The sequence below is a fragment of the Helianthus annuus genome, chromosome 5 (assembly GCF_002127325.2).
Source record: "Helianthus annuus cultivar XRQ/B chromosome 5, HanXRQr2.0-SUNRISE, whole genome shotgun sequence".
NCBI lineage: Eukaryota > Viridiplantae > Streptophyta > Magnoliopsida > Asterales > Asteraceae > Helianthus > Helianthus annuus.
The window spans coordinates 124,023,115-124,042,033 of NC_035437.2; positions in this window are offsets into that span (position 1 = coordinate 124,023,115).

Below are 18,919 nucleotides of genomic sequence, written 5' to 3' on the forward strand. Positions count from 1 at the left end.
TTCAATCAAAACAGGGAGTCTCTGAAAAACTTAAACAAAAAGCTGTTGAGAAAAACGAACTACCAACCAAAAGATTTAAAGTTTTTGAAAATTCAACTTTTGAGGTTGGTGAATGTTCAAAAAGTATTTGCAAAAGAAAGAGAAACTTAATAACCAAAAGTGGGTTGTTAAAAATTCAAATGAAAAGTCTGGCAATGAATCTGATTCCACAAAGTCAGAAGAGCCACAAGTTGTTATGAAAGAAGAAAAACCAGTTCCGCCTTTGGATGATGCAAATTTTCCACCATTGCGGGCTGAGGATTTGAAATCTAAAATTGGCAAAGTTGAAATTTCGAATCAATTCTATTCTGAAAAGAAAGAATTTGATGTCGAAAAGGTTTTCAATAAAAAAGTTAAAAATATTTTTGGTAAAATGGTCGATGGGAAGGCCAAAGGGGTAAAAGAATTTTATGAAACAAAAAGAAATGTTCAAACCCCAGGAGAAGTTGAGAAGGTCACACCCAAAGCTGGTCAGGCTTGGGTGTCTGTATTCTTTGCTTAAAATCCTGACTTGCCGGAACTCCCAGGTTGGTAAGTGTGGAGTAGGAATCGGCATCTTTCTTGAGAAATGTTTTATCAAGGACATTAAGTTGTACTTGATTTAACTTTCGTATAATGTGTTTGAAAAACAAAGTGATGAGTTTATCCCCTAACCTACAAATGGGTTGAGAAAATCAACAAAACTAATTTTCCGGTAAAACCATTATTTATTAAAACAAACTTAAGCATTTTGAAATCATAATGGGAAAATAGTTTGTTGTAAGGGGGTGTTCTGATTGTTTATGCCAAGAGAATGGCGAATTGGAGTAATTCACATCATGTTGTCATTTTATTTGTACAGTTTGTTTTCAAATTTTCTCAGAAAATCAAAACTGAAACATATTTTGATTTTAGGCGAAGTAAAAATTTAGAAAATTTTGAAAATTTGAAAATAAAAAAAAATTGAAAATCCAAAAAAAAAAATGATAAAAATCCAAAAAGTCAAAAACATCGAAAAATGTAAAAGAGTTTTAGTGTGAAAAAGAGGATATGATAGTACATCAGTGGACTATCACAACACGCTAAAGAATTGAAAAGTCAAAAATGTGATAAATGATCTCACCGTGGATGTGTCAGTAGGTTTTTACACAATCAGTAGAGTGTTTTCGAGATATAAACCTAAATAGAAATACTTACTTATCTCGTGGGGAACATCTCTCGGATATATGGGTAACCCCTGAAATCTTGCTTGAAAGATTTTCTATTTCTGACATACTAGGTCTTTGTGCGTGGTGATATCTGGGGTATTATACCAGGACTTCTGATTTTGCGGGAGCAATAGCCTAGTCCTCGTATAATACTTTGCATAGCTTTAATATTAAAGCCCACCCTCAGTACAAAAAATAATGAAAAATTGAAAAATGCTAATCATGTGCTGTTGAAGAAAAGATCCCCAAAATGGGACACACCTAAAGTCGAGCCATCATCTCTCTGTACGAACGGAAGTTCTAACCTGAGCTCTCATGGTCTCGCAATACCCGTTTACAGATATCATTAGTGTACATTCACCTGTAAGACTGAATATAGAAGTCTGGATACGGGAGTATATTCTGAGGTGGTACACGCGAATAAGTTTAAGTGCTTAAAACATTAATCTCGTATCTCGGAACAGTTGAACTTTGTGTGAAAATTTAAGTGGATCAGTATACTGACAATCTAAATGAATCGTTTATAACTTAAAATGTTTAAAGCTTAACGGTGTTAGTGATTTGTTTCATAAGCTGATATGATCCTCTTACACAAACTCACAAAAAATATTGTATGTAAATATTTTGTTACTGCTTTCATTTAAGAAAAACAAAACAAAAAACCCAAAAAGATGTTCAGTGTGTTTTAGCATAAAATTTTGAAAAATACAAAAAGATTCTCGACAACATATGTTGGAAAGCTGATTTTCAAAATTCTAAGTGCTAAACATGATGAACAGGTTTGGGAGAGTGTGTTTAACGAAGTTATTCCTACAAACAAGTGATCATCAGAGATTAAATCATTTTTTAATGATACATGCAATGTGATTTCTAAATTTATAAACATTTAAATTTGAAAAATTTATTGTGAGGTAGAGAATGTGCAGGAATGAAAGTTGAAAATAGCCAGGTTCCGATACCTGAGGATCCTGTGAAAGTGATTAGAGCCAGGTGTTCGATCCAGAGCCTGAAGATTGAGAATTCCAGACTGCAATCCCAGCGTATCAAAAGGGGGAGTATGAAGACAGTCAAGAAGGAATGATTAGAGCCAGTGTCTGATTCTGGAATTATGTCCACACAAGATGCTGATACTGATGAACTTAAGGAATCAAGAGACCTGATCAAGAGAATTAGAAAACTCGAGTGCCAGGTTGCGATTCTGATCCTGTGGAAAGAAGAAGAGAAAGAGATTGATTAAGGATGCTTACAATGGAGAATCTTTGGAGAGTACGAAAAGACTGTTAAGACTGAAAGATTGACAACCGAAGACTCGACACTGAAGACTTCGTCAACATCCAAGGGGGGTCTGTTGGTGCATATGTCTGTCGACTTCGTCTTGTATCGAGTCTTGTATTAGATTAGATAGACCAGGGCACGAAAATCGAGAAAAGTGTGTTTATAGCATTTCGCACGAAATGAATAGGAGGTCATTTCGCACGAAATGACTTGGTCATTTCGTACGAAATGAACTGATCATTTCGTTTGTGTTGTTTCGTGCGAAATCACTATTTCGTGTGAACTATTTCGTACGAAATAGCTATGCCTATAAATACCTGTCGTGCCATTTCATTTGTAAGGGTTCTAATTCCGGTAGCGAAGCTCTGCCAAAGTGTCTCTAGCTTTGTAATACGATCTGATATCAATACAGAGACAGTTTAAAGTGATTTCTCATGCAATCCAGCTGAAATAACACCGATACATCTGTTTCCCCCTTTTGTATTGGTCGAGTTCTCTTCTGGTCGACTCGTTTGGGTCTGAAAACGATCCTACAAGAGTTTAACTTTTAAGGTTTATCTTTAACATTTATTATTTAGCTTTTATGCATTAGCCATTAGTGTTTAGTTTTTAGGGTATAGTATTTGGTGTTTAAGGTTTATTTCTTATAGGGTTTAGGGATTAGGATTTAGAGTTTAGATTTATTAATGGTTAGATATAGTTTTCTCGAGTTTTCTTACAAAATGTAGTTTTCTCATGATCCATCCTTTATATAGAGGGGAAGGTTCAATTAAAAACTCATAGTTAGCAAGAAAACTCGAAAACTACTCATTTATGAGAGAAAGGGGACTTTTAATGAAGGATGGACAAAATCGGAAAAAATATATAATTTTCAAACATTTTCTATTTTTTCATATGTTATTATTTAAAAAAATGCGCCATAAAAGCACAATCTTCTTTTATCTTTCATTCGGGCATATTTTTTGACATGAAAAAAGATTTAACGTGGCGTACTTTTTCAACACTACTAATATTTTATTGCACATGTGCAATATTACTTAGCCTTAGGGTTTAAGTTTTGGGTTTAGTTTAGCTTTTAGGGTTAGGTTTTTGGGGGTCTAGGTTCCTTGTTTACTTTTTAGGTTGGGGGTGGGTTAGGTTTCAGATTTAGTTTTTAGGTTCTTGGGGGTGGGAGGTTGCCGGGTTTAGGTTTTTCGTAGTGTTGTACATTTGTAATACTATTTTTTTTTCAAACAATGAGTTTTTTTTTGTATCTTAAAAATACTAGATTTACATGTAAAAAATGTTTCAAAAAATTCGTGTGTTTTTTTTTTTTTTTGAGTTTTCGAGTTTTCTCTTGATTACGGTTTACCCCATGAGTGATTTTTTTTGATTTTTTCATGCGATATTATATGATTTGTTCATGCGTGATTATGTGTTTTGTCCATGCGTGATTAGGGTTTGAATTTTATAACATGCGTTAAAATTTAATATTGTACGCATCATACACTATACACTAAGGACTATTGTATGTTAACCTTCCACCCCCCCTCTCTCTCTCTCTCTATATATATATATATATATATATATATATATATGTATATAGGGAAGGGTTATCTTGAGAACGCTAAATATTGCGAGAACCGTGAGAACGAATGAAAAAACCAATCAAAACCGATTTTTTAATACAAACCTCATTTTAATTAAAATACAACATCAAAAAAGAATTCACAACATCAAATAATTCATTTCTCCTCTCAAAATCACTCTTACTAGATTTTTTACAAATGTGTAAATATAACAAACTTACACATGTGTAAATGACAAACTTACACATGTGTAAATTTTTGTTATTTACGAATTCACGTAAATTTAAATGTGTAAATTTAATTTCTAACATTGTATTCGAATAATAATGATAAGTGTAAAAAGAAATTTTGAATTTGAATTGTTTTTGACCAAGTTCTCGTGGTTTTTTTTCGTTCTCACGGTTCTCGCGATATTTAGCGTTCTCATTTAAACCCTCCCCTATATATATATATGTGAGGGTTATCTTGAGAATGCTAAATATTGTGAGAACCGTGAGAACGAATGAAAAAACCAATCAAAACCAAAATTTTTTAATACAAACCTCTTTGTAATTAAGATACAACATTAAAAAAAGAATTTACAACATTAAATAATTCATTTCTTCTTTCAAAATCACTCTTTTTAGATTTTCTACACACGTGTAAATTTTTTTATTTAAGAATTCACGTAAATTTTAACGTGTAAATTAAATTGCTAACATTGTATTCGAGTAATAATGATAAGTGTAGAAAAAAATTTGAATTTGAATTGTTTTTGACCAAGTTCTTGCGGTTTTTTCATTTGTTCTCACGGTTTTCACAATATTTAGCGTTCTCATTTAAACCCTCCGTTATATATATATATATATATATATATATATATATATATATATATATATATATATATAGGATTAGGTTCAAACGTGAACAAATTTCCAAGAGTGAACCGCGTGAACTGATCTGAACCATTGATTCCATATACATTTAATAAGGGTAAGATTGTAACTTTATATAAATATTGAATTTAAATTATTGTCTTATTAATTTCAAAATCCTTCTATATTTAAATCATCATTAGTTACCAAAATTTTCGAGATCTACAAAACAATTACTTATTTTAAATATGTTAGGATAATCTTAACTTATTTTAATATTGTCATTGTTTTTGGTCATAGTAGCAAGATTCGAATTATAGTTTTAGTCTTTTTTTGGTTGAACTAGAGTTTTCAGTCATCTTTTTTATTGTGTATAACTCTTAGCTCCGTAGTACACATGTGTACTGCTGTGTTCTACACATTCCAACACGATAGTACACATGTGTATAATACATGGTATAGCACACATGTGACCCGCAACATTGTTGTCTTAGCTCCGTAGTACACATGTGTATTGCTGTGTTCTACTGTTCTATACATTCCAACACGATAGTACACATGTGTATAATACATGGTATATTTACGGGATTTACTCTCTTATTATTGGAAATAATTTTCTTTCCTAGTTTTAAATAAGCAAAATAATATAATTACACTTCTACCCTTTTAATTTTAATAAAACAATAAAATCTAACCTATTAATTACAATCATGCCACCCCATTAAATAATCAAGATCATATTAATCAGCGGTCAAGATTTGTTCACGCAGTTCACTCTTGGGAGGTTGTTCACGCTGGAACCTTACCCTATATATATATATATATATATATATATATATATATATATATATATATATATATATATATATATATATATATAGGGAGAAGATCATGCGAGAACCACCTCTTATTGTGAGAACCGCGAGAACCAATGTGAACACACCAAAAATACCTAAAAATAGCTAAAAATCACACAATTTTTTTTTAATATTTTTTTATATAAAAATCGCTACTTTTCGAAGCAAAAAAAAAAAAAACTTTAAAAAAAAAATTTTTTTTTGGCCACTAAAAGTAGCGATTTGAGCATAAAAAATACTAATTTTTTTTTTAGATTTTATTTTGATTTTTTTAGGTTTTTTGGAGCTTTAGTTTTTAGCATTTTAGCTTGGGGGTGGGGGGTGGGGGGGTTTAGGTTTTTGGGGGTTGGGGGAGGGGGTTTAGGTTTTTGGGGGTTGGGGGAGGGGGTTTAGGTTTTTGGGGGTTGGGGGAGGGGGTTTAGGTTTTTTTTTAGGTTTTTTTGGGGGGTTTTAGTTTTTAGCATTTAGCTTTTTTTTTTGGGGGGGGGGGGGGTTAGGTTTTTTTTGGGGGGATGGGGTGGGGGGGGGGTTTAGGTTTTTTGGGGAGGGGGGGGGTGGGGGTTAGGTTTTTTTAGCTATTTTAGATTGTGTTCACATTGGTTCTCAAGGTTCTCACAATAAGGGTGGTTCTCGCATGAGCCCCTCCCTATATATATATATATATATATATATATATGAGTTATCTTGGGAACACCAAGTATTGCTAGAAACGTAAAACAACTTTAATGACATGTATGTTTGTGCTTTGATAAATAAGCATATTTATAATAAAACATTATATAAAAAAGTTATAAAGAAAAAGCGATTGACATATTTGTTAATAAAACTAAGTGTGCCAAAATGTTATATTCGGAGTTCTATGAAATACTTCATTATTAGAATAACGAAAAGGGTAAATGATATCACTAAAAACTAAATAGCAAGACATAACAAAAACGGTAAACGATATCATTAAAAACTAAATGACGAGACATCTTTGATAACATTACGTTTGTGTTTTAATAACTTATACCTTATTATTGGTAAGTCGTTTGATTACGACCATTCATTCATATTATCTGTAACTACAAAAATCATTAGGGGGAATAGTGCCATGCCTACCTGACACCCCCTCATTGGCTGTTTCTTTTTTTGTTTAATTTTTAAACTTTCGACTTTGCTAATGTACGTGTTTAACCCATTTGTTTAAAAAAAATCTTTTTACTTGTTAACCTTGTTTATATGTGTGTTTAGTCTCCCTGCTTTAACTTTCGTTGTGTACATGTTTAGTCTCTTTACTTTTATTCTTTTAAGTAATTGATTGTCGTTTTTTGTATTTTACTTTTAAACCTTGAATTTCGCAAATATACGTGTTAGTCCATCTGTTTTAGAAAAAAAAAAAACTTTGTTTTTATTGGTTAACTTTGTTTATATGCAGGTATAGTCCCTCTGCTTTAACTTTGTTAGTGTACATGTTTAGTCCTCTATTTTTATTTCTTTTAGTATTTCATCTTTTAGTTTTTCCCTTTTCTATTGTAACGAATCAACCCGAGGGAATAGTGACAATTAGCTATCATCTATAGACAACCGTTACTACTCTTTGACTTTATTAAAGTTATTTATAATTCCTAAACTTTATTAAAACAAAAATTATTTAACACATGTATTTTTATTTAAGTCACGATATAATTTTTATTGAAATCGTATTTTGAGTAGATATACAAAAGACCAAAATACAAACGTGCATATTATTAAACTAAAAAATATCTTACTTACCGTCCCGCAATATAGACGAAGCACAAACTAGTTTGTGTGGTATTAATAAACGCTTTCCCGTTTGCCACTTATATAATTTTTAGTGGAGTAAAACACGTAACGAGAACTTCAACCAAGGAGAAATGTGTAATTGTACATTTGTACTGTACCAGAGAAAAATGTAAAATGCGTACCAAATTTAAGGGACCAGGACTGCATGTGCGTTGGATTTAATGTAGTCAATTTGTCTCCTATTCTTAGTACCATATAATTAACTTACCCTACTAATAATTAATTAATGATTTAAACATATATTTTAGAAAATATCATATTATATTTTAGTCATATCTTCTTGATATGATATTAGTTGTATTTGATTTGACCGACAAAAGTAGAAAAAAATACTTTTTGACAAATGAAATAACATATCAGATAAATAACAATACGTATCATACATGTTTATATGACTTACTTCGTTACTCGTATTAGTCGAGCTCACTTTCGAGTTTGCCTACGCTTCTACTCGGTTCATTACTCGTTTATCATATAGTGGCGGGCTTAAGTCTGCTTCATTTCAAACTTTACGTTTAACTTTTGAATTCTATTCGAGCTCGCATTGATTGCTATTTATATAAATATTCAACTATATATTTATGTATAAGATAAAATAACTTAGAAGTATATTTGTAGTTATAATCTTAGGATTAGGTTCAAGAGTGAACACTAGTGTGAACACTAGTGTAGCTTGTGAACTGAGTGAACTAATTCTGAGCATACACGTGTGTAGATCAAAGGTCAGGATTTGATGTTGAAATACACTAGTGTATTTTACGATTTAATGATGAGATCCTGGCCATACACGTGTGTAGATCAATAGTTAGGATTTGTTCACTCAGTTCGCAAATACACTAGTGTTCACTCTTGAACCCCACCCTATAATCTTATGTATAACAAGTTGTATATTGCTTAACTATCTTTTATAACAATTTAAATATAATCAGGGGCGGACCTATGTTGATGGGTGGGTGGGTGGGCGGGCGCACCCCTTGAAAAAAAATTAGTGTATTTTTAAGCAAAAACCCGATTGCACCCCTTAAAATTTTTCAGTCGCCCCCCTTGAATTGTCTGATGTAGAGTGGAAGAGAGAAAGTGAGAAAGGTTTCATCGAATTTTTTTTTCCGGTCATTATATAGTTGCAGAGCCGTTTGATATGTAGGTAGAAGATAATATGAGGAAGATGATAGCTAGATGTAGGCTCTAGAGTCTATTAAGTCTATCCACTAAAAAGTACTGCAAAGTTTTCTTTTATATCATCTCACTTAACCTTTTTTCATCAAAAAACGGGCACACTATTCGGTTTTGGAATGATCGGTAGGCATCTACGAACCCGTTTTCTAGTATGTTTCCAGCCTTGTATAGGATGGCAAAGGACAAGCTGGGTTCGGTGGTGTCTCATGCTGTAATGGCAGGGGGCAGAACTTGTTTGGGTTGGGGATGGACCAAAAGTCCTACAACTGCGAATGAATGGGCATAATTAAATGACTTAATAAATATTCTACACCCCATATCTTTAACTATGGCTAAGGATAAGTGGTTTTGGGAAAATAACATTGGGGAATAGTTCTCGGCTAAAACCATCAGACTTGAGCTTGCAGTGGCTAAACAAGGGAACGGTACGGACCCGGTTTTTTTTATGGAATTCTTGGGCTCCCCCAAAAGTTAATTTAATGGTTTGGCGAGCTTTGTTTGGGAGGATTCCATCAAAGACAGGTGTGGTAGCCAGAGGCATCAACATCATGGATACGCTAAGTACGTCTTGCGGTATTCATGATGAAACGGTAAACCACATCCTCGGTACGTGTCTTTTCACTAGGTCCGTTTGGTGGAATATTTTTGTGTGGATAAGGGTTTCGATGTCGGCCGTCTGCAACAATGTTGAGGAAGTTTTAAAAGTGATTAACTCCTGCCCGGGTTTTAAAAGATGGAAAAGACTAACTCACACGATCTTTTTGGTGACTTTATGGAGATTGTGGCTGGCAAGAAACAACAAGATTTTTGAGAACAAGGGGATCTCTATTTTGTATCCGGTGCAGCTTATAAAGGAGGATGTGTCCATTTGGGTGACGCAACGCGCAAAGATACAAGCTTCGGTTTGGCTAAATGGATAGATTTATAAAGTTGTGTTGCCGTTAAAAAAAGAAGTTAGAAACGTAAACAAAACTAAAATAATAAAAAAGGAGTCTTTAAATCAGTCAACTGAATTCTTACTTATTATGTTTTACAAATGTTGATTTATTTAATTTAATTTATCTTGTTTGGTTTACTTTTTTTATTTTATTTTTTCATTTAAGTATTTTTAGTTCTAGTAAAAGGTTATCATACAATAACAAATATTATCTCTACTAATTTAGTCAATCATAATTTAATTTATTTTAGAATTCTTTTATTGCTCTTATAAAAAATATTTGTATTAAATATATCGTATATAACTTTTTTACAAGTATTGATGTAAACTGATAATAGTAACAAAGAGAAGAAGGAGAAGCTTGAAGCAATTTTCGTAATAACTATAGTGACCCACTTCTCATTATTGACCCACCTCTTTCTAAGTTAACGGAGAACATTACCATCTAGTGATAGACAACTAACATATACAAATTTCCTAATTTGTGTGTTCTTTGTGAACTATCCGAACCCGAATAGAACCGAACTTTTTTTAATACTTAGTGGAAGACAATCGACAACCACAAATTTCCTCCCTCCATGAAAAAAATTCTGGGTCCGCCACTGAATATAATAGTATTTATTATGCAATTATATATTTATGATATAAAATATTAACTATTATAACTGTATAAATAGTAAGTTCGTTTAGGCTCCTGGGCCTACTAGAGCATAGTCAAGCTCGTATGTAAAGCTCTGACTCGAGCTTCTTTATTAAATAACCTCCAATTTAGGCTTCGACTTTTTAAAACTTGGACTAATTCAAGTTTATGAGAAGGCGATCTAGAATGGTTCATGAATGGCTGGGTTGATTTTACACGTTGACCACCGATCTATGACATGGAGGAGTGAAAATTTGAAATAAAACACCGAACTTAAGGAGAAACAAGAGATATCAAGAAAAACAAAGGAGGGGGAAGTTTAACTAAAAAGAGCATGGGGAAAAGAAGATTTTAAATTCCTAGACCTTAACACATAAGACGTACCCAAAGATAACGTTAAGCTGTATAAAGTTTTGCATGATCCATTTTAAGGATGTGACGTGCGAACGGGGCCATGGAATTTTGTTAGTTTCTATAACTGTTATTATTAAGTTTTGAGAATTTTTAAAAAGTGTCTGTCTATATTAACACCTTAAGTAAATCCACCTTTGATCGTCGATAAGAATTGGGTTCATAAAAAATAATCCACCTCAAATATTACTGAAGCATTTTGTGCGAAATGTATGCGGGAAGATGAAAACTTCACAGTTAAGCATCCTTAGTTAGTAGTAGTACCAAACGAGTGACCTTTCTAGGAAGTCTCTACTCGGGCAACCAAAAATATATTCATGAGCTTCATGTGGGCAAAGCTGATAGTATATGTGGTACAAGAGGTTGGGTGCCGTCTATCAGGGGGTGCAGGAGGTGCCTGCGATCAGGGCCCAAATCAATATAAGGCCCGAAAAATTTTTAAATTTATATATATATATATTTAAAAAAAATTCCTGGATGTTTGTATCAATAAGGGCCTGCTAAAATACCCAAAGTTTTTTTTAACTAAGGGCCTGTTTAAAAGTTAAAAAAAAGGCCCAATTAACAAGCTCAAGTGACTAGTCTAAACAAAAATAAGGGCCTGTTAGATCAGGGAAAGGAAATAAAACGTCGCACTGTCACAGACAGTATAGTATATCGCACAGGGAATTGGGACGAGGGAAACTGGAAACAAAACGTCGATCATATGTTTTTGTCGTTTTAATTTCTTATGTTTTTGATGTTATACGTTTTTGATTTCATAATATATTAATATGTGTGATTCTGATTTCATATACTATAAAACTTCATGTGATTGAATGGATGTTTTTGGTTACTATTTAGAAATTATGCCTCCCGTTCCTAAATACAAACACCTATCCGACCAAAAAAAACGTAAGAAGAGGAAACTAGAGGAAGAGAAAAGAAAGGCGGACGAAGTAAAACAAAACCGAATACACAAGTTTTTTTTTTTCAAAAGAAACTCAAAATTCTAGTTCTAACTTGAGTGACGATAATGTGGGTGAAGAAGATGTGAACGTAAATGAAGAACCATACTGTTCGCTTAGCAAGTAGGTTCGATAATTTGTTTTATCTATTTCATAACAATTATCATAGTATTATAGGTTTTTAGTATTTAGATATTTGATTGAATGATTCATGAGTTTATATTATATTAGGATTTTCGAATAGGGTCCGAATTTTTTTTATCTCAAACAGGGCCAATTTTTTTTTTTTTTTTGATTTTCGGAGACAGCCCTGGGTGTTACAAATAATATTAGAGCCACTTCTATGCCATTCGGGATGGTGGGGCAAGCCTCATCAAGGATGATGAGTCCACGTGGGTGTTAGATGGACACCTTAGGTAAATTCCACGTCCCTAATTGGGATGTGGGGGCAAATCTCATCGATGACTATGATGAATCTATAAGAGGAGTGCTTGTAACACACTAGGCAACTCCTATATCGGTCGTGCACATGGGAGATGTTGGGTTCATAAGACATTAGCTGCCTTAAATATCACTATACATTTGGGCACAATCGTTGTGGGAAGATGAAAACTCCCAAGTAAAACGTGCTCAGGTGAGAGTAGTACGAGGTAGGGTGACCTTCTAGGAAGTCTACACCCTGGAAACCAAAAACAAATTCGTGGAGCTTCATATGGGTAAAAAGCACAATATTGGTGATACGATAAATCGAATGTTACAATGTTTTCATATCTTCCTAAGATGACAGTGATCACCACAAACTTCTCCCTATAAATGTAGATATACCTTATACTTTTCCCTAGTTAATACTTGGAAGGTTCATCAATACAATTGAATTACATGTTGTGGAATGTTATAGTATCTTGAAAGCTATGATCTTTTATTTCTTTAGAATCTTTAGTTATGAACGTACTGATATCTATATAATCTATAAGAAGAAATGAGAGGATGATGTAAAACTGCATACGTGTCCTCCATTGAGGTATGCCACTTGTACAAGCTGATGTCATAAATACGTTTTATTTATTTATTTATTACTTATGTTTAATTATTATTATTATTATTATTATTAATTATTAATACAATATTTTGGCTTTTTTAGGAGGGAATTTTAAAAATGCATTGGAAGATGAAATGGGCATTTAATTCATATCTGAGAAGTAATCATATCTCAACTCTCTCTTTTTTCTTCACTCTTTCTTCTCATTTCAATATATCTCAGCCGATTCTAGGGTTTATCAGCTTCATCTTCTATATACGAACCATGTTGTCCGCAAAGAATTCCGTCGGTGAATCACCATCTTTGTCACTCAGATCGATGAAGATGATTTTGTCATCCGAGGCTACGATGGCGAGATCTGGCAGTTTCGATTGGGATCATGACGGTGACTTGGTTTATACTTTAGATTATCATAGTGATATCTCGATCTAAAACTTCTGATAAGGTAAATCGAATTTGTTTTTTGTAGATTTATATTTTAAATTTTTCTTTTTTGATTTTGATGTGGCCATGGTGGAATTTTGTTTTAGTATCTCTGGTGATGATGGGGAGCGCAGACTCGCCGCCGCCCGCCTTTGTGTTGTTCCGTGTTCGTCTTGGAACCCTTTAGGGTTTCTCGACGGTGGTTGATGATGGTGGCTTTGGTTTCAATTGGTAGTGGTCTGTGGCTTGGTTATGATGACTTAAAAATTTTTACACACAATTCATGACCATGGCTTGGCAAGAATAGTGAAAGGCAAGTTTAAACCTGCAACCCTTCTTGCAGCCATGGTTTGTGAAAGTTCTGAACCATAGAAAGCACAGACCTCAAATCTATGAACTTCATAGATTCGTCCATCCAGGTGATTGAACATCTCATGAACGTCATAATATGTCCATCCAGGTGATTGATTTACAATATCCCCTTTTGAGTTTCAGTATGATGGTTCATTGTTCTTAATTTTGAGTGTTTTTAGTTTTTTTTAGATTTTGGGCATTTTTGATCGAGTGAAAGTTTGATGAAATTGGGATTGGAATCTTGTAGTGGAACTATGGAACGATATTTCATGGGTTTGAATTCGAAAATTTCGGTGGTATGTTTATTAACAGATTTTGTAATGGATGCAACAAGGTTGTTTAATTAGGTTTTGTGTTTATGATCATTAACCTAAATGGATTCTCAATCGTTCTAAAAATTTAAGATGCACCATACGCTCTGTACCATTGTCGACATCTCGACAGATATATGTTTTGTTTTGATTGTGCATTCACAATTAAGAATAATTAGACGACTTCCTGTCTACTTCAATAAGACTACAACAGTTGCATTGCAATGTCAAATCACAAAAATAGTTATATGTTTGGTATTTCATTAACACGTTTATTTTTACATATGAGATCTTAAATTATAATTTTTAATTTTGTTCATGACAGCCCAATGCTCATGTGAAGAAGGGTTTCCAATTATGGGAAGAAATGTTGATTTCTGCAAGTTGAACTCTTCTTACTGGATCTCAGGTTATTTAATATTGTTATTTATATCTATATCTATATAATTTATAATAAAAGTTTAGAAGATGACCTCACATTGTTCATGGTCATGTCATAAATCTGAATTAATCGATGTTCGGTTGATGATGATGAGATCGATGTCACCTAAGGGATATTCATCAAAACGACATCAGCTTCTCATCTCTTATTATAGATTATTATATAGATTATAGATGTTCTGTTGATGATTTTGAGATCGGTGGTGTTGGTGAAAGAAGAAGCTGTTGAAGTTTGTAAGGAATCAGGCGCGATTTTGTTCAATTTTGTTCAGTTTTTGACATGATTAGAACTGATTAAGTTAATTATGTAACAGTTTGAACTCGGGATTCTGTAATTTTGTTGTGATTTGGTTGATTTTGGTTGAAATTTATTTATTGCATGTGGTGTTTTAACTTACTTTGAATTTGCTTTATTTAAAAGCTTTATTTTGAGGTTGAATTTAATGTTTTACCTAATTAGAACTGTCCACTTTTGTATAAATTAATTACCTTTTTGTGATAATTTGCTTAATTTTAAAAATTGGGGTTCTAATTTGTGGATTTGTTTATGTATCAGGTGCAGATGTTAACTGGCCTCTATCAGGTACAAGATCTTTCTTTTAAAATTGCTGATGAAAATTGTTGATTTTTAAATCTGATTGATTTGTTTATGTATCAGGTGCAGATTTTAACCGTCAAGCTGGTGAAGTTCAGGTATGTTTACTACCAGATTTTGTAATGGATGCAAAGGGTTGTTTAATTAGGTTTTATGTTTATGATCATTAACCTAAATGGATTCTCAATCGTTTTAAAAATTGAAGATGCACCATACGCTCTGTACCGTTGTCGACATTTTGACATATATATGTTTCGTTTTGATTGTGCGTTCATGATTAACAATAATTAGATGAGTTCCTGTCTACTTCAATAAGACTACAATAATATAATTGCAATGTCAAGTCACACAACCAGTGATATGTTTGGTATTACATTAACATGTTTATTTGTACATATGAGATCTTAAATTATTATTTTTAATTTGTACATATGAGATCTTACATTAACAAGTGTGAAGAAGAAAGAGAGAGTTGAGATATGATTACTTCTCTCAGGTGCATTAAATGCCCATTTCATCTCCCCATGCATTTCAAAATTCCCTCTTAAAAATATCTATATCTATATATATATATATATATATATATATATATATATATATATATATATATATATATATATATGGGGTAATTACTTAAAAGTACATTTTGTGCTACAGCCCTTCCTATCTGATAGAAAAGGATCCCATGATCCTGGACCGATCTTACCTGGGATCGCAAATCCCAAAATATATATATGTCAATATAAATCTGATTTAATTCTAAAATCGGTAGATGATGATGAGATCGATGTCACCTAAGGCATATTCAGTCAATGATGTTGATGAGATCCTTCTCACCTGAGACTAAGACTATGGTGTTTTTCTTGTCCTTTCAAGATGAGGCTATAATGATTTCGTAGATCTTTGTAAAAACTGAATGAAGATAGCATTATGGAATGGCAAGGTTGTAGGATGGCAGTTGTTCATGCAACCTCTCTTGCAGCCATGTTGTTGTCATCTTTATGCACAATCTGAGCCTGGCATTCTGACAATACAAATGTTTTGCAAGTTCACCATGAATGACCTTCGCCGAAAGTGCATTTTTCTTGTCCTTTCAAGATGCGGCTCTCTTGATTTTGTAGATTAATGTGTGAAGAAGAAAGAGAGAGATGGAGATTTGATTACTTCTCACAGGTGCATTTATTGCACAAAACAACTTGAACGTCTCTACTCGGACCGATGAAGATGATTTTGTCATCTGAGGCTACGATGTCCATGCTGGCCTGTTGTTGCAACATATATAAACCACCGTTGCCAGCTGCCCTTCGCGGCTGTCCTAGGTAGCGTTGGCTGTAATCCATGTTCGGTCGATGATTATGAGATCGAGGTCACCTAAGACCACGTTTTTTAGATTGTAAGTGATATTCAGTCAATGATGTTGATGAGATGCTTCTCACCTGAGACTAAAACTATGGTGTTTTCCGACAATTCTAGGGTTGATGGTGCTCCCAGAGTGTTTTGGTAGTAAGCTAGGGTTTCGGGCACTTTCCGGTAACTTAGATTCGTTTCTGATGAAGTAAACGTGGATTACATATATGCGAGGTTTGACATTTTGCAATCATTTGTATTAGTTTAGTAAATCATTTAGTGTTGACTGTGATGGTGAATAAAAATGAATGCAAAGTGCATTTTTTATTATCTCTTTCTTCTCATTTCAAACTCACAGTCGATTTTAGGGTTTATTTTCCTCATCTTCCACACGAACCATGTTATCCATAAATAAATCCGTCGGTGAATCACCATCTTTTGTCGCTTAGATCGATGAAGATGATTTTGTCATTTGAAGCTACGATGGCGAGACCTGGCGTGTTGTTGCAACATGCCCTAATCGTTGCTGGCTGCCGTTCGCGGCTGTTCTAGGTAGCGTTGGGTGTAATCGATGTTCAGTTGATGATGATGGAATCGATGTCACCTAAGGGATATTCAGCAAAACAACATCAGCTTCTCATCTCTTCTTCTAGATAGATTATATAGATTATAGATGTTCGGTTGATGATGATGAGATCGATGTCACCTAAGGCATATTCAGTCAATGATGTTGATAAGATGCTTCTCACCTGAGACTAAAACTATGGTGTTTCTCTTGTCCTTTCAAGATGAGGCTATGATGATTTTGTAGATCTGTGAAAAAATTGAATGAAGATAGCATTATGGTATGGCAAGGTTGTAGGATGGCAGTTGTTCATGCAACCTCTCTTGCAGCCATGGTGTTGTCATCTTTATGCACAATCTGAGCCTCGCATTTTGCCAATACAAATGTTTTGGAAGTTCACCATGAATGACCTTCGCCGAAACTGTGTTCGTGATTAAAGTTTTTAAAAGGGATCGTGTATAACCGTTGTCACATCTATAAAAGAAAATGGAGTTTGGTTGGTCTGAGATGCCTATTTAGCTGTATCTGAGGACGTCGGTAAGTTTTCCATTTTTTCGTTTGTAGATCGGTCATATAAATTGATGTTTGGACCCGATTCCTGTGTTTTGTTTTACAGGTGGTTGTGTGGCCAATTTAGTCTCTGAATTTGGTTGAATCATCATTTCCATTGATACGGAGTGACTGAGAAGATGTTAAGGTTGAAGCAACTTTCTCCTACAGATCAGGGCGGTTACTCTCAATCCTCGATTGTTCTTCACTCAGAAAGATAAGATACGTTTACCATCCCTGAAGATGTTCTTGGTCTGTTTCTTCTTAGTCGTGATTGGTAATTTCAAGAATTTGTACCTTGATAAAGGTTTCATTTTTTTTGGTTGGTTTTGGTTGTGGTGATGATTTTTGTTTTGTTGTAGATGATGTTTATAGATTCAATGATACGTGTATATCTGGATAATGTTTATAGATTCAATGTTGTTTGTTTGTTTTTCATTCAGTTTACTTTTCTCTTAAACGTGTTTTGATGATAATAGAAATTTGCTGATTACGATGCTGGTTACTTTGATAAGCAGCAAACCGGTGTACACATGTGGAAGCTGCGGTGCAACACTTCAAGGTTGGTAGCATATAACCAACTACTTGTGTTTTGTTTATTTTTTGTGGAACATTTTGTTTGCTTTTATGTTTTAAGATTTTAATGTGTTAATACAGCGAAGGAGCGGAATAACAGTACAATTGACACCATATCACACAGGCTGGACAACAATTCTTTAGGAAAAACCGGTTAGTGCATTCAGAAGTTAATAATGTGAATTATGGATTGCTATTAAGATGTTTGTAAATTGATTCTTTGTTGTTAGCTGATGTTGAGATTCTTGAATTAGTGAAAATCCGGTGCCATATAATTAAGTACAGGTTATACTTCAAGCTTTTTCGATCTCTTTGCAGGCGGATAGGTGGCTTTGGGAGGTATGAAAAACAGAATTGATAAATTTAGGGAAAATGTGATTGAAAGATGATAATGCAATAGTGGAGGATCTAATTCTACAGCTTTGATAAATTCAGGTGTGTTTTCAAATAATGCTTCCTAGATGTTTGAAGACCGACAAATGTCCAACGAAGCAGCAGTGTGGACATTTGTCGTTCTTTGTTGGTTTTCAAACATCTATGAACCATTATTTGAGAACACCCTTGCATTTATCGGAGCTGTAGAATTAGATCCTCTACTGTTGGGTTATCATCTTTCAAAATCATTTTCCCTAAATTTATCGATTTTGTTTTTCATGCAGGGATATAATCTGCTTTTTAGTATTTGATTTGGCCGATGACCCATGTTCAAGGATGCTTTATGTTTCAGACTATACGAAGATTGCCTCTTGGTTATCATAAGGTTAAATTTTAAATTAATATGGTCTCATTTGTTAATAAGCTTATAATACTAACACATACTGTTTTTAACATTGTTTTATAGGTGTGTTATTACTCATGTTCAAGATAACCTCTTTCATGTTCATGTGAGCAAGAAGAGAGGAAGACACAAAGGATGGGTCAAACATGGTTCAGATGATACAGGTTCACGTAATAAGAAGAAACTCTCTCTTGAGGAAGCAACCAGTGATAGTGTTTTGGTGGAAAACGTGGAGGGGTCGGTC